At 45.1% G+C, this 17,399-nt stretch overlaps 1 long non-coding RNA gene across 1 annotated transcript; it reads right to left on the reverse strand.

Annotated features, from left to right (window-relative positions):
- Positions 1 to 233: 233 nt before the first annotated feature.
- LOC140419889 (uncharacterized) lies at positions 234 to 17,388 on the reverse strand. Its single transcript, XR_011946065.1, has 2 exons — positions 16,895 to 17,388; positions 234 to 9,012 (listed from the first exon to the last, which is right to left on the reverse strand). It is a non-coding gene; the product is annotated as an uncharacterized lncRNA (long non-coding RNA).
- Between the last annotated feature and the right edge of the window lie 11 nt (positions 17,389 to 17,399).

Raw genomic sequence — 17,399 nt, forward strand, 5'->3', positions numbered from 1 at the left:
AATTTCGGCCTTGGGTCACTATCAGTGTGGAGTTTGTATCACCCCATGGGTTTCCTCCAGATGCTCCCGCAGTCCAAAGATGTGCAGGTTATGTGGGGTTAAGGGGTAACGGAGATAGGGTGGGGGAGTGGGCCTCGGTGGGATGCTCATTCAGCGGATCAGCGCAGACTCAATGGGATGAATGGCCTTCTACACTGTAGGGATTCTATGATCCTATGAATACAATACAACTGTTTCATACTATTCCTTTATCTGATTCTATACAAATCCCTTATTCATACAATTTCAAACGTTGAGGCTAATCAGAGCTTGAAGGTCTCTCTTGCCAGTACCTTTATCTTCATTACACATTATTTATATGCACAGCAATGAACGTTTTACATTTTGAAAGCAAATAAAACTCAGTCTTTCACTATAACTACTGATTCATTAATTGTAACACAATTAAGGCTCATTACTTATTCAGTCAACAGTTACTGACCTTTAGCCAATTAATACAGTAATCTTTCATTAATACTGTTGGATAATATAAGGTACATTGGTTCAAAGAGACAGTTTTTGGGAAGGCAATATCTTTCTTTCTTACTAATCTTGACTGGATTGAACAATGAGTCTTAGATGTTCTGTAGCTTTATAAAATGCTGGAACAATTGTTTAAACAATTTCCACTAGTTCAGCAGTTTCTGAAAAAGTTTTGGTTGAAACAGTATTAATTTTTAAAATTAAGGTCCAGTCACATGTTAGAGTTTAACATGGTTTCTTTGACCTTGTTACCTAAAACAATGAAGATGGACGAGTGATTGATTTTAAAAATGAAATATTATTATGGAGTCATATCTACAATTTCTGACATCTCGAAAGTACTTAATTGACTGGAAAAAGCTTTAGGAGAATCTGTGGGCCATGAAAGACGCTATAGAAATGTAAACTATTTCTAGAATTAGTCCCGAAACTCAGCCCACTTGCGACAATCAGCAATAAAATCTGAGTCTTGACTTTGTGCCTTTCGCTCCATTTCAAATAGCTCGTGAAAATCCAAACACAGTATATGAAATTATTAGACAAAAACCAGAACGCTTTGTTGCGAGTTGGGATTCAAAATAAACTTGGAAATAAACTAGGAAAATAAACTTGTAGGGCGGTGGAATTACTTAGATAATTGATCTAAAGAGCTAGCATGGGAATGATGGGCAGAATGGACTCCGGTGCTTTATGAGCCTCGTTTACATTTGAGGAAAGTAGGAAATATTTGGAACTCACTTCCTATGAGGGAGGTAGAAGCAGAGATGAAGGAATGTTTCCCAAAGGAAATTGGAAGGGCACTTGAGGGAAATAAAGCGACAGGGACACGGGAATAGAATGGGGAAATGATTTGATATGGGGAAAAAGGCACTGAAGTGGATGATCAGCCATGATCGTACTGAATGTCAGTGCAGACTCGATTGAATGGCCAACTCCTGCTCCTATGTTTCAATGATACAAAAATAGGGAGGAAAGTAAGTTGTGAAGAGAACATAAGGAGGTTAGAAAGGTATATTTTAAATGAGTGGAATAAAATCTAGCAAAATAAGTGTAATGTGGGAAAATGTGAAATTGTACATTTTGTCCGGAAGAAAAAGAAGCTTCTCATCGAACTAGTGAGAGATTGCAGAGCTCTGAGGCTCAGAGGGATCTGGGTGTCCGAGAGCATGAATCACAAAAGGCGAGTATACAGGTGCAGCAAGTAATTAGGAAAGCTAATAGAATGTTATTGTTTATGGTGAGGGGAATTGAATACAAAAGGGAGGTTATGCTTCAGTTATACAGGACATTGGTGAGACCACATCTGGAGCACTGTGTACAGTATTGCTCTCATTTAAGGAATGATGTAAATGTGTTGGAAGCAGTTCAGAGAAGGTTTACTGGACTCATACCTGGAATTGGAGGCTGGTCTTATGAGGAATGATTGGACAGACTGGGCTTGTGTCCGATGGAGTTTAGGTGACTTGATTGAACCGTTTTAAGATCCCGAGGGGCCTTGACAAGATGGATGTGGAAAGGATGTTTCCTCTTGTGGGACAATACAGAAATTGGAGTCACTTTAAAAGTAATAACTTGTCCATTTAAGGCAGAGGAGAACTTTTTTCTCTCAGAGGGTTGGGAGTCTTTGGAACTCACTTCCTCAAAGGGCAGTGGAAGCAGAGTCTTTGAATACTTTAAAGGCAGAGCTGGATAGATTCTTGTTAAACAAGGGGACGAAAGGTGAGTTAGACCATAATACCATAAGAAATAGGAACAGGAGTAGGTTATTCGGCCCATCATGATTCCCTGCCATTCAATCATGGCTGCTCCAACATTTCTCTTGTCCACTTTCCTGCCCTTTCCCTGTAAGCCTTCATTCCCTCACTGATCGAGAATCTATTGCAGCTTTAAATATACACAAAGACTCTGTCCCCACAGCTCTCACAGTTCCAAAAACGCACAACCCTCAAAGAAGAAATTCCTCCTCATCTCAGTGTTAAGTTGACATCTCTTTATTCTGAGACTATGCCCGCTGGTCCTAGACTCTCCCATTAGGGGAAACATCCTCTCAGCATTTACCCAATTAAGCCCCTTAAGAATTCTGTATGTTTCAATGAGATTACCTCTTATTCTTCCAAATTCCAACCTGTTTAATCTTTGCTCTATGACAATCCCTCCTTATCGGGATTCATCCAACTGAACCTTCTCCAAACAGCTTCCAATGAAATAATATCTTTCCTTAAATAAGGGGATCAAAACTGCTCAGTTCTCCAGATGTGGTCTCACCAGCACCTTGTACAGCTGCAGCAAGACATCCCAACTCTTATACTCCAACCCCCTTGGAATCAGGGCTAACATTCCATTAGCCTTCCTGATTACCTGCTGCACCTGTCTGCTAGCTTTCTGTGTTTCGTGCACAAGTTCCCCCAAGCCCCAAGTCCCTTTGTGTTGCAGATATCTGCAGTTTTTCTCCATTTAAATAATATTCTGTTCTTTTGTTCTCCCTTCCAAAATGAACAACTTCACATTTTCCCACATTATGCTCCATTTTCAACTTTTTGTCCACTTACTTAACCTCTCAATATCTCTTTGCAAACTGTTTGTACCCCCCTCGCAACTTGCCTTTCCACCTATTTTTGTGTTGTCTTCAAATTTGGGCACAGTACGTTCGCTTCCTTCCTCCAAGTCATTAATATAAATTGTACACAGTTGCGATCCCAGGACTGATCCCTGTGGAACCCCAATAGTTATAGGTCACTGTGCCCCCACTCATTATTTTGTGCCATTAGCCAATTCTCTATCCATCCCAATATACGAGTTCCAACACCATGGGCTCTTATCTTATGACTTTACCTTTTGTGAGATACCTTGTTGAACACCTTCTGGAAGTTTAAATACACCAAACACATCTACTGGTCCCCCTCTATCCACTCTGGTTGAGACTTCCTCGAAAAACGCTGCTAAATTAGTCAGACACGTTTTCCCTTTCACAAAGCCATGCTGACTCTGCTTGATTAGATTATCATTTTCCAAATGTCCTACTATTACTTCCTTAATTACTGCTTCCAAAATCTTCCCAACAATAAATGTTGGGCTAATTGGCCTATATTTACCCGCTTTTTGCCTCAATCCCTTTTTGAATAGTGGGGTCACATTGACAGTTCTCCAATCCTCCAGTACTTCTCCAGAATCCAGGGATTTTTGGAAAATCACAACCAGTGCATCCACTATCTCTGTAGCCATTTCTTTTCTGATCCTAGGATGCAAGCCATTAGGACCAGGGGACTTGTCTGCCGTTTGCCTCATTATTTGCCTCTAAAACTAGTTTGGCAAGGTGGTGGGAACGGGAACAGCAGGCCAGTAAGTGTAGAGACTGGGGGGGAAAGTGAGACTGAGATAAACGTAGCGCAGAGTTAGAGCAGGCAGAGGGAAGCCGCAGGGCTCAGCGGGACTGTAGGTCTGGAGTGCATTTGCTTCAATGCAAGAAGTATATCAGGTGAGAGAGATGAACTGAGAGCCTGGATTACTGCATGGAACTCTGATGTAATCGCAATTAGGGAGAAATAGCTAAAGGAGGGACAGGACTGGCAGCTTAACATTCTGGATATCGTTGTTTTAGACGGGACAGAAGGGGAAACTAAAGAGGTGGGGGAGTTGCATTGCTGAATAGGGAGCAGATCACAGCTGTGTTGAGGGAGGACACATTGGAGGGATCTTTCAATGAGGCATTATGGGTGGAGCTCAGGAATAGGAAGGGTGAAATCACAATGTTGGGAGTGTACTATAGACCTCCCAATAGCCCGCAGGAGACAGAGGAGCAATTGTGTAGTCAGATACTGAAAACGTGAAAAAAGTAGGGTCGTTGTGATGGGTGACTTTAACTTCCCCCATATTGACTGGGAATCACTTACAGCCAGGGCTCGGATGGAGAGCAATTTGTTAGATGTGTCCATGAGGGCTTTTTCATACAGTATGTTGACAATCCAACCAGGGAGGGGGCCATACTAGACTTGGCATTGCGGAATGAGCCAGGCCAGATGATTAATGTTTCAGTGGGAGAGCATTCTGGGCTTAGTGACCATAATTCCATAAAATTTTGAGTAGTCATGGATAAGGACAAGAGTGGCCCACGGGTGAGGGTGCTTAATTGGAGAGGGCCAATTACATCCAAATTAGACAGAAACTGGGGAATGTGGATTGGGAGCGGCTATTTAAGAGCAAATCCACGTCTAACATGTGGGAGGCTTTTAAAGACCAGTTGATTGAAGTGCAGGGCAGGCATGTCCCCGCAAAAATGAAGGATAGAAATGGCAGGATTCGGGAACCATGGATGACAAATTGTAAGCTTAGTCAAAAGGAAAAAGGAAGCATACGATAGGTCTCAGCATCTAAAAACTGATCACGCCCTTGAGGAGTATAAAGCCCTTGAGGAGTACAGTGAAAGTAGGAAGGAACTGAAACGGGGAATTCGGCCAGCCAAAAGGAGCCATGAAATGTCTCAAGCGAACATGGTCAAGGAGAATTCCAAGGCTTTTTATGCATATATTAGGAGCAAGAGAAAGAGTAGGCCCACTCAAGGACAATGGAGGGAAGTTCTGCGTGGACCCGCAGGAAGTGGGTGAAATCGTAAGGAGTACTTTGTATTCGGTATTCATTAGGGAGAAGCACATGATGGATGTTGAGATCAGGGATAGGTGTGTGAAAGCTCTTGAGAACGTTAATATATCAAAGGGGGAAGTGTTGAGTATCCTAAATTGCATTAAGGTAGACAAATTATTGGCTGGTGAGCCTGACATCAGTGGTGGGGAAGCTTTTGGAAAAGATGAGGGACAGGATGTGTGCAGATTTGGAGGAAAATGGATTAATTATTGACAGGCAGCATGGTTTTGTATGGGGAAGGTCATGTCTCACCAACGTGATCGAGTTGTTTGAAGAGCTGACAAAGAAAATTGATGAGGGAAGGGCGGTGGGTGAAGTTCATATGGACATTAGTATGGACAAGGCATTTGACAAGTCCCACATGGCAGACTGGAAAAAAAACTAAAATCACATGAGATTCGGGATGGGCTGGCTAGATGGATATAGAACTGGCTTGGTTATAGAAACAGAGAGTCGCGGTGGAAGGGTGTTTTCAGAATGGAGATCTGTAGCTAGTGGTGTTCTGCATGGATCAGTGCTGGGATCTCTGTTGTTTGTAGCATATATAAATGGTCTGGAGGAAAATGTGGGTAGTCTGATCAGTAAGTTTGTGGATGACACTAAGATTGGCAGATTTGCTGATGGTGCTGAGGATTGTCAGAGGATACAACAGGATGTAGATAGATTGGAGACTTGGGCACAGAAATGGCAGATGGCGTTTAATCCGGACAAATGCGAGGTGATGCATTTTGGACTATCAAATCTAGGTATGAATTATACTGTAAATGGCAGAACCCTTAGCAATATTAACATACAGAGGGATTTGGGCGTGCAGGTCCACAGTTCCCTAGAAGTGGCAACACAGGTGGCCAAGGTGATTGAGAAGGCATATGGAATGCTTGTCTTCATCAGCCGTGGCAGTGAGTACAAGAGCTGGAAAATCACGTTGCAACTATATAAAACCTTGGTTACGTTGCATTTGGAGTATTGCATGCAGTTCTGGTCACCACATTTTCAGGATGTGGAAGCTTTGGAGAGAGTGCAAAGAAGGTTCACCAGGATGTTGCCTGGTCTCCAGGTTCTTGGCTATGAGTAGAGGTTGAATAAACCAGGATAGTTTTCACTGGAAAGACGGAGACTGAGGGGAGACCTGATAGAGGTCTACAAAATAGTGAGAGGCATAGACAGGGTGGATAGTCAGAGGCTATTTCCAATGGTGAAGTGTCAATCACCAGGGGTTACAGGATCAAGGAGAAAGGGGGAAAGTTTAAGAGAGATGTGCGAGGTAGGTTTCTCACACACAGACTGGTGGGTGCCTGGAACGGCTGCCAGAGGTTGTGGTGGAAGCAGGCACATTAGCAACATTTAAGAGGCAACTGGATGGGTACATGAATCGGGAGGAAGTCGAGGGATACGGACCGAGTAAGGGTAGAAAGTTTTTTATTAGTTAGCACATCATGATCGGCACAGGCTTGGATGGCCGAAAGGCCTGTTCCTGTGATGTACTTTTCTTTGTTTTTACTACATCTCTAGTGATGGTATTTAATTCCTTACCCATATTTATTTAGCATTAATGGAATATTCGACACTGATGCAAAATATCTTTTTAACTCCTTTGCCATTTCCTTGTACCCCATAACTATCTCCCCAGATGTATTTTCTAAGGGGCCTCTGTGGAGTTGAGGTTACAATCAGATCAGCCGGGAACTTATTGAATGGTGGAGCAGGCTCGAGGGGCCGAGTGGCCTACTCCAGCTCCTAATTCGTATGTTATCACATCCTTTATAATAGATTGTAGCATTTTCCCTCCTACTGATGTCAGGCTAATGGGTCTGTGGTTCCCTGTTTTCTCTCTCCCTCCTTAAATAGTGGGGTTACATTTACCACCTTCCAATCTGCAGGAACCATTCCAGAATCTACAGAATTTTGAAAGATGATCACCAATGTATCCACTATCTCTCCAGCCGCCTCTTTCAACACTCTGGGATGTAGAGCATCAGCTTTTGGAGATTTATTAGCTTTCAATCACATTAATTTCTCCAGTACTGCTTTTTCACTAATACGAATCTCTTTCAGTTCCTCGTGCTCACTAGTTCCTTGGTTCTCTAGTGTTTTGGGGACAATTTCTGTATCTTCCTCTGTGAAACAGACTCACATTGTTTAGTTTCTCTGCCATTTCCTTAATCCCCATTATAAACTCTCCTGTCTCCGCCTGGAATGGACCCACATTGGTCTTTGCTAATCTTTTTCTTTTCACATTTCTATATATAGGAGCTTTTCCAGTCGGTTTTTATGTTTCTCACCAGTTTGCTCTCATATTCTATTTTCTCTTTATCAGTTTCTTGGTCCTCCTTTGCTAAATTCTGAAACAAGTTCCCAGTCCTCAGGCTTCTTAAAAGAATCGATATTTTATGTAACTATGTAACACATCCTGAAATGCTGTGCTTGCCTGTCTAACGTTTATTGTAAGTACCCAATCTATCACATACAACTTATTCCTCAGACCTTGGCAGTTTCCATCTGTGAGAAACACCCAGATGAATTAAACAGAGTAACCGTATAACCACCTTAGCCCATCTTCATGGCAACATGGCTGCATTGGGGTACTTCCAAACAGAAATGCAAAATTAATAAACCTTTAACTTCCAAACACCCTTTCACTCTGTGATCCTCGTGAAAACTGAAACCAAGTATTTGCAACAAGGCTCAAAGAGCATCAGCCCACTGGAGGCAAAGTCGTGAGACCGGCCAGTCCAGCAGAAAGAAACCCTCCGACCCTCCCGATTGAGCAACTGACAGAATGAATGAAATGCCATGCTGCATTGAACTGAGAACAGAAACAATAACAGCAGAATCCAACCCTGTAATCACTTTGAACTTGTTGGTGTCTCAGCAGGTGTGATGAATCACAAAATCAGTTCCCACATTGGGTGCAGATGAACTCGCCGCCGTCGAGGCAGCTGGGATGGATCGCTGAATTCCTCCCTAATCAGAGCAGGTGAACGGCCTCTCCCCTGTGTGAATTTGCTGATGTCTCTGCAGGTTGGATGAATTACTGAATCCCTTCCCACATTGAGAGCAGGTGAATGGCCTCTCCCCAGTGTGAACTCGGTGATGTTTCGGCAGGGTGGACGAATGTCTGAATCCCTTCCCACACAGAGAGCAGGTGAACGGCCTCTCCCCAGTGTGAACTCGCTGGTGTCTCTGCAGGTTGGATAACCGGGTGAATGCATTCCCACAGTGAGAGCAGGTGAACGGCCTCTCCCCAGAGTGAACACACTGGTGACTCCTCAGGTTGGATAGACGAGCAAATCCCTTCTCACACTGGGAGCAAGTGAAAGGCTTCTCCCCAGTGTGGGCTCGCTGGTGTGGCTTCAGGCTGGATAATTCAGTGAATCCCTTCCCACACACAAAGCAGGTGAATGGCCTCTCCCCAGTGTGAATGCGTCGATGGATCTCCAGTTTAGATGGGACTCTGAATCCCTTCCCACAGTCCCAACATTTCCATGGTTTCCCCATGTTTTGGGTCTCCTCGTGTCTCTCCAGGTCAGACAATCAGCCAAAGCCTTGTCCACACACAGAACACCTGTACGGTCTGCCCGCTGTGAATGGTGTGATGTTTTTTCAGGCTGTGTAACTGGTTAAAGCTCTTTCCACAGTCAGTGCCCTGGAACACTCTCACTTGGGTGTCTGTGTCTCGGTGCTTTTCCAGTCACACTGATGTTTAAAATCTTTCAAAGTTGACAGATCGGGCAAACATTTCTCCTTCTAGATTCAAAGGCCGTGATATTCAGGACGATGAATTGAGTGACTCTGTCAAATCGCCACGTGACCTTTTAGATTTCTGTCTGTATCTCCTCCTCTTCTAATATCCTGGAAAAACAATTTACAGAAGTCATCACTTTAAGACAGGATAGAAATTCAAAACAGACAATTTTTCTTTTCTCTCTTGTTCCCCCGTAACTGTAAATCTCCGTCCCACACACTCTCCCTCCATTCTCACTCTGCTGTATCTAATATTCACCCTCCCAATTCTCCTGAAGGTGCTGGTTCAGGCCGATTGACAGATTCATGCTCACTGCTTCCTGAACTGGGCAGAGATCAGAATAAATAAGAGCTGTATTCGGCCATTCGACCCATCAAGCCTGCTCAACCATTCAATGAGATCATTGTCTGATCTACCTCAGCACCATTTTCCCACACTATCCCCCATATCCCTCGATATCTTCAATATCTAGAAACCTATCAATCTCGGTCTTGAAAATACTCGATGACTGAGGCTCCACAGTTCTCTGGGGTAGAGAATTCCAAAGATTCACCACATCCCCATCTCCATTTTTCTGCCTGTTCCCTAGAACACTTGACTGTCTCGTCAATCAGAAATCTGTCTGGGGGAGGAACCACGCGAGGCGGATGTGGGAGTAGCTGCTTTTCCGCAGGTTCTGGTGCCACTCGCCTAGAATCCATCATTTATCCTGATTGGCCAGCACTCATCTACCTCATCCTTGAATTAATATTTGTTCTCATATCCCTGAAAGACTTCAGGGGTAAGGTTTGGTGAGATTATGCCGAAGAACCTTATGAAATCAGTCGATAAAAGAGCGCAGGATTCAGCAGGGGCAGAGCCGCCTTTTCAACATGGCGGCCTGACCTTCAGGAGGTTTCTTGACCCCGCGCTCTCGGAGGTGGTGAAAATGATGATTGACCAGAGGCTGCCTGTGCTGACTCAATATCTGTGAGCTTATGTGGCCGAGCTGTAAAATACCATGAAGAGGCTCGATGATCCGGAGGAGAGAATCCTGAACTTTTGAGCAAGATGCCTCCTCGGCTGAGGCAAAACTTCAATCCTTGGCAAACTGTCTTAGTGACGTGGCGGAGGTCCTGGAGGACTTGGAGTACTGAGGGTCAGAGAAAGAACATTCGAGTCGTCGGCCTGCCAGAAGGTGTGGAGGGTAAGGCTCCCATTAGGTTCTTCGAGGACAGGCTGCCACGTTTTCCCAAGCGGGATGTGAAGCCTGGGTGTTTCAAATTAGAACGGGCATCGGATCCTGTCTTTGAGCCTGAGGGATAGTTTTCATCCCAGGCCTGTAATCATTCACTTCCACAACTTGAAAGATCACCAGAAGTTCCTGGAGACGGGTAATGTGAGGAGGGACCTGGCTCCATGAGGGAGTAAGTTTTTCCTTCTTCCGGGACTTTTCGGCAGCAACGCAAACGGAGCATCGAGGCTTTGATGAAGTTTGAAGGGAACTCAAGGCTGTGGGAGTGAATTATGTCGCTTTATCCGGAGACCCTGAAAATTGTATCTGGCAACTCCGTCAAGTCTTTTGATAATCTGACTGCAGCCTTGGCCTTCGTTAAATCCACGAAGGGCAAGGATTTGGAGGGATGGTTTGCAGCTCAGACTAACTCAGGCTGTCATCCGGACTCGTTCCCCATCATTTAAAAAAAATATATTGACAGTATCCAATTCTTTTTTTACCAATTAAGAGGCAATTTAGCGTGGCCAATTCACCTACCCTGCACATCTTTTTGGGTTGTGGGGGTGAGACCCATGCAAACATGGGGAAAATGTGGAAACTCCACACAGATAGTGACCCGGGGCCAGGATCAAACCCGTTGGCCTCGGCTTGTGATTTGAAGACTGAGAATTTTGGAGATATTGTATTCTGGGTATTTGGTGCAGTAAGGATTAAAAGTGTGTGACTTCTGCAGTCATGTTTCTTAAAGAAATCCTAGTTTGAAAGACAACTAAATTTTGGAGCCAGAGGTGCAATTAAAGCATCGTAAAAAACGTGGGCTAATGGAGATCGAGGGGATTCCTTGTGGAGTTAATTAGATTTCAGCTTGTAAAATGATGTCATTACTGGGAGGAACCACGGTTTCAGGCTTTTTGCAGCAAAGCAGTGTTTTAGTTGAGGATTAGTTCAAGATGTGAGCAGAGGTCAAGCATCTCAGTTCAGTTGAAAATATATGTCTGTAGCTAGATTTGCAGTTTCTTTCCAAGCAGTTCAGAAGAGTGTCATTAGAAGGCGAGCTGAAACAAGCTGAAACAGCTTCCCAAGTTTCTTCATGGTTCTGACAGGATTCAGATCTTTTCTTTAAAGTGGTGACACAAGATCTCTCTTTCTCAAAGAACCTGTAAAGCAGGTATTGCTGAGGGCTAACTGTGTTTAACGGTGGATTGAGAGCTGAGATGGTGTTTTTGTTGTTTGAGTGGGAATAAAGGTAGCAGTTAAGGGTTACTGTATTCACTGTATTGATTAGCATTGTTTAAGGGCTAATTGTCAGCTGTTTTCTGGTGTGATGTTAAACATATTTTAATATTGTGTCAGTAATAAAGTTTGTTTTCCTGTAGCACAGCCCTATTTTGTGTGAAATCACTCCTGGAGTGAGGAATCCTTTCCTCACAGTCTGACAAAACACAAATAAAATATTGGGGTTTGTGTCCAGTATCCGAGCCACTGTTCGGGTCTGGTCCGGGATCATAACAGTGAGGAGGTGGGTTATGTGGATGTTTAGAGAACTTTGTACCCGAGGAGCAGAGATTTTACCTTCTTTCCAGCCCCACATCAATGTCATACTAGAAACGACAATTTGTTTGTGCCGAGGACGATCCTACACCTGGTGTCCACTTGCACCACAGGGAGCATCGTAATCGCAGACCTTCCCCCGTTTGTCTGGAGTTTCTGCTCGAGGGCTCACCCCCAGGTCGAGAATATGGAGGTTTGGAGCCTCCCTGAAAGGAGATACATCATTTACCATGCACTTTACGGAAGAGTTTAAGTTCTTCCTTTCGGTTAATTCGACCCCTGGTATTTACCACTCCATTTTGTGGGAGACGTGTAAAACTCACTGCTAATAAAAAGTGCAGCATGCTGGAGAACCAGCGGCGTCTGGAGGTTTGTTTCGCGAACGCGGAAGAGAATTATAAGAAGGCTCCTAGTAAACTATTGCTGAAGGAGGTTAACGCAGCAAGAGTGCCTTTGGACTCCCTGTTGACTCAGCTGGTTGAGAAAAGTTGAGAGTTTGTGAGGCAGACGTTGTACGAGTTTGGGGATAAGCCAACCAAATACTTGGCTTGTTTGAAGGGGGGGGGGGGCTTCAAGGATAAGCCCTCTTTTCTTGCTAAGTTACCCTTCAGATGGTTCCCCATGAGATTTAAATATCTGGGCATGTCAATTACCCCCCTCTTTCAGACAGCTATATGGGGCCAACTTTCCACAGCTGATGGTGACTATTAGGTGGGACCTTGCCCAGTGGTCGGCTCTTCCGATTTCATGGTGAGGGAGGATCGCCTTCATTAAAATGAATGTGTTGCCCAGACTGTTGTACCCTCTGCAGATGCTGCCTGTACTGCTGTTGTTAAAGAAATTAATGGAACAATTAGCACATTTATCTGGAACAAAAATAAACCTCGCCTCAAGTTTGTCCAGCTCCAATCACCAGGAGCTAAGGGAAGGTTGGGTCTCCTGAATATCAAGTTTTATTAATTGGCCTCTCGTCTTCGGTTCATAAGAGATTGGGTTAGGATGGACCCAACATCCATCTGGCTCAATACAGAAGCAGACCAGTCAGGTCTTCCTCTATCCAAAACTGGCATAGGCTGATTATGGAATGCATCTCCATGCAATTTTTTATGTACGTGATTCATTCTGAGTCTGATGCATTGGGTAAAGTATGGGACTCCTATCTCAAATACATAGGCTCCAATTTGACTGACTTGTTCCTCCTGGGCTTTCCATGAGTGAATTCAATTTAACTTTGGCCAGGAGTGGGGCACAGTGGGTAGCACTGCTGCCTCACAGCACCAGGGACCCAGGTTTGATTCCTTGAGTGGCTGCCTGTGTGAAGATAGACATTTTCCCTGTGTCTGCGTGTGTTTCCTCTGAGTGCTCCGTTTTCCTCCCACAGTCCAAAGATGTGCAGTTAAAGTGGATTGATCATGCTGAATTTCTCCTTAGTGTCCAAAGAGGTGTTAAAGAAATTACTGCAACAATTAGCACATTGATCTGGAACAAAAAGTAACCTCGCCTCAAGTTTGTTCAGCTCCAATCACCAGGAGGGTTAGGTGGGTTGACCATAATTAATGCACAAGGTTACAGGGATAGGGCAGAGAGTGGATCTTATTGAAGTGTTCTTTCCGCGGGTCAGTGCAGATTTGAAGGGGCAAATGGCCTCCTTCTGCACTATATAAATTCTATGTCATCTCTGTTCTGTTATTCATTTGAATTTGACTATAGTCTGTTTTATAATATATTGGGGTGTGCGACCTGCATCGTTATCCTCCGTTTTTATATAATCTTACCCTCTTTCCCCACTCACTATGTTAACCTGTTAACTGGTTGTTCACTGATCTGGCATTTCATCTAAAGGTCCCTCAAATATCCTGTTCCAAATTAATTCTGCAATGTGTTGTATTTATGCGGCAATAGCTCTTGTTCTGCTCAGTGACCATTTTCCACCAGTTTTTCTGTTACGCTGCTGCATTCATTGTTTAAAAAATGGTTAAAAAAAATATATATATTAAAAATCTGTCTAACTCATCCACTCATCCACGAATATATTTAACTACCCCCAAGCCTCCACTGGTCCCCGTGGAAGAGAAATCCAGAGACTAACAACCCTCTGAGGGAAGAGATGACTGGAAATATATAATGTAGCTACAGCACAATATTACAAGGCTAGAAATAATAATAAAAGTACTTTATTACTGAACCATAAATAATATATCTAATCTGCACCATCTAACAACACTGGACATCTCCGTCTGATAGTAATTTATTGTCCCCCTTAAATGTCAACCATCTCCTGGGGAAACCAGCCATTTAATCATGAACATTAGAAAACTGACCATCCTTTTAGCCAGACAAACAAATGCATCAAGGGCGGCACGGGTGGCACAGTGGTTAGCACTGCTGCCTCACAGTTCAGGGACCCAGGTTCAATTGTGGCCTCGGATGACTGTCTGTGTGGAGTTTGCGCTTTCTCCCCGTGTCTGTGTGGGTTTCCTCCGGGTGCTGTGGTTTCCTCCCACAGTCCAAAGATGTGCAGGTTAGGTGGATTGGCCATGCTAAATTGCCCCTTAGTGTCCAAGAGGTTAGGTCGGTTCACTGGGTTACAGGGATAGGGTGGAGGCGTGGGCTTAACTGGGGTGCTCTTTCTAAGGGCCGGTGCAGACTCGATGGGCTGAATGGGCTCCTTCTGCACTGTAAATTCTATGATTCTATGAAGCTGAGGGAGTAAAGGATGTCAATGTTTTTAAGAGAGCGACGTGGATCAAGCTTTCCAGAGTCTGCACCTTCCCTGGATTCACTTCCTTTCCCTTCAGTTGCTGCAAGTGACCAATTGAAGGAGAGAATGAGAAAAGAAATGGAAAGGGGGAGAAAAGAAAGTGTTTTACTCACAGATGTTGGAGACAGGGGAAGTTTCAGTCTGTGTAAAGCTCAATCTTCATTCGGTGAAAGACTGCGGTGCGGCAACCGAAGTGGAAAGGGTTGAATTGGACCCTCCGGAAGGTCGCTGCCCTAGACTCGACATGTATGCTCAAGTCGTCAGGAGTTGCGTCAATGCCAGATTCATCAGTCGCATTCACAAGACAGCCCCGAACATCACCCAAGCACAACGCAATGCCATCCACGTTCGAAGACCAACCGCAACATCGTCATCAAACCAGCAGACAAAGGAGGGGCCACCATCATACTGAACAGAACGGACTACTGCAAAGAAGTGTACCGACAACTCATCAACCAGGAACACGTCAGACATTACCTGCAGATCCGACCAAGGAACACACCCGCCAACTCAATAGACTGATCAAGACCTTGGATCCAGACCTTCAGAGCACCCTACGTGCTCTCTTCCCACGTACTCCCCGCGTTGGAGATCTCTACTGCCTCCCGAAAATACACAAGTCCAACACACCAGGCATGCCTATCGTGTCAGGCAATGGGACCCTGTGTGAGAACCTCTCTGGCTACATCGAGGGCATCTTTGAAACCCATTGTACAAGGAACGTCCAGCTTCTGTCGCGATATGGCGGCTTCTTACAGAAACTCTGCACCCATGGGCCAATCGAACCAGGAACATTCCTCGTCACAATGGACGTCTCGGCACTCTACACCAGCATCCCTCATGATGACAGCAATGCTGCAACAGCCTCAGTACTCAACACCATTAACTGCCAATCTCCAGATGCAATTCCGCAACTCATCCGCTTCATTCTGGATCACAACGTCTTCACCTTAGTCAACAAGTTCTTCATCCAAACACACGGAACAGCCATGGGGACCAGATTCGCACCTCAATATGCCAACATCTTCATGCACAAGTTTGAACAAGACCTCCTCACCGCACAGGACCATCAACCAACGTTATACACCAGATACATTATTGACATTTTGTTCCTTTGGATCCACAGCGAACAATCACTGAAACGACTACATGATGACATCAATAAGTTCCATCCCACCATCAGACTCACCATGGACTACTCTCCAAAATCGGTTGCATTCTTGGACACACTCATCTCCATCAAGGATGGTCACCTCAGCACTTTGTTTTACCGCAATCCCACGGATAACCTCACAATGCTCCACTTCTCCAGCTTCCAACATAAACATATTAAAGAAGCTATTCCCTATGGACAAGCCCTCCTATACACAGGATCTACTCAGACGAGGAGGAGCGTAACTGACATCTACAGATGCAGAAAGATGCTCTTGTACGAATGGGATATGGTACTCGACTCATCGATCGACAGTTCCAACGCGACATAGCAAAAAAAACGCACCAACCTCCTCAGAAGACAAACATGGGACACAACCGACAGAGTACCCTTCGTCATCCAGTATTTCCCCGGAGCGGAGAAACTACAACATCTTCTTCACAACCTTCAACATATCATCGATGAAGATGAACATCTTGCCAAGGTCATCCCCACACCCCCACTACTTGCCTTCAAACAACCGTGCAACTTCAAACAAACCATTGTTTGCAGCAAACTACCCAACCTTCAGAACAGTGACCACGACACCACACAACCCTGCCATGGCAATCTCTGCAAGATGTGCCAGATCATCGACATGGGTACCACCATTACACGTGAGAACACCACCCACCAGTACATACTCGTGCGACTCGGCCAATGTTATCCACCTCATACGCTGCAGGAAAGGATGTCCCGAAGCATGGTACATTGGCAAGACCAAGCAGACCCTGCGACAATGGATGAAGCGACATCGCGCAACAATCACCAGGCAGGAATGTTCCCTTCCAGTCGAGGAACACTTCAGCAGTCAAGGGCATTCAGCCTCTGATCTCCGGGTAAGCGTTTTCCAAGGTGGCCTTCAGGATGCGCGACGATGCAGAATCGCCGAACAGAAACTTATTGCCAAGTTCCGCACATATGAGTATGGCCTCAACCGGGACCTTGGATTCATGTCGCAGTACATTCACCCCCCGCCCACCACCCCCACCATCTGGCCAGGGTTTGCGAAATCCTACCAACTGTCCTGGCCTGAGATAATTCATATCTCTTTAACCTGGGATTACCCCTCTCTGGATCTGTAGACTTAATTACCTGCAAATGCCCGCATTCAAAGCATTGTCTTGCATCTTTGACTGTGTCTATATATGTTTCTGGAACCTACCTCTTCATTCACCTGAGAAAGGAGCAGCGCTCCGAAAGCTAGTGACATCGAAACAAACCTGTTGGACTTTAACCTGGTGTTGTAAGACTTCTTACTGTACTCACCGCAGACCAACGCCGGCATCTCCACATCACTGTCTTTAAGAGAAAGAGAGAGAGAGAGACCTGGGCCAAGCGTTGCAGAGTCTGCACCCTCCCTGGATTCACTTCCTTTCCGTTCAGTTGCAGCAAGGGACCAACTGAAGGCCAGAATGAGAAAAGAAAGTGTTTTGCTCACAAATGTTAGAGACAGGAGGAGGTATCAGAGAGTGTGAAGTTCAATCTCCATTCACACACAAAGCTCGCGCTGATTGGCTGGAGGAGGAGAGTCCTTCCGGTCCTAACTCTTCGCATTGGTCAACGCCTCAGCAGGAAGGTCAGGGGGTGGCCTTTCCCTCGCCTCTCTCTTGGACATGCGCAGTCCAGGGCCGGGGGAGAAAAAAATCACCGAGAGGCTTCTCGCTCTGGCCGGAGCTGTCAGCCGGTTGCCTGGAAACCTTGTCTTGAGGAGGGGGAACAATGAGTGGGTCGGAGCTGCTGTGTCTGCCGGACCTGCGCACTGGACCCTGAG

Source organism: Scyliorhinus torazame, chromosome 5 (genome assembly GCF_047496885.1).
Source record: "Scyliorhinus torazame isolate Kashiwa2021f chromosome 5, sScyTor2.1, whole genome shotgun sequence".
Classification (NCBI taxonomy): Eukaryota; Metazoa; Chordata; class Chondrichthyes; order Carcharhiniformes; family Scyliorhinidae; genus Scyliorhinus; species Scyliorhinus torazame.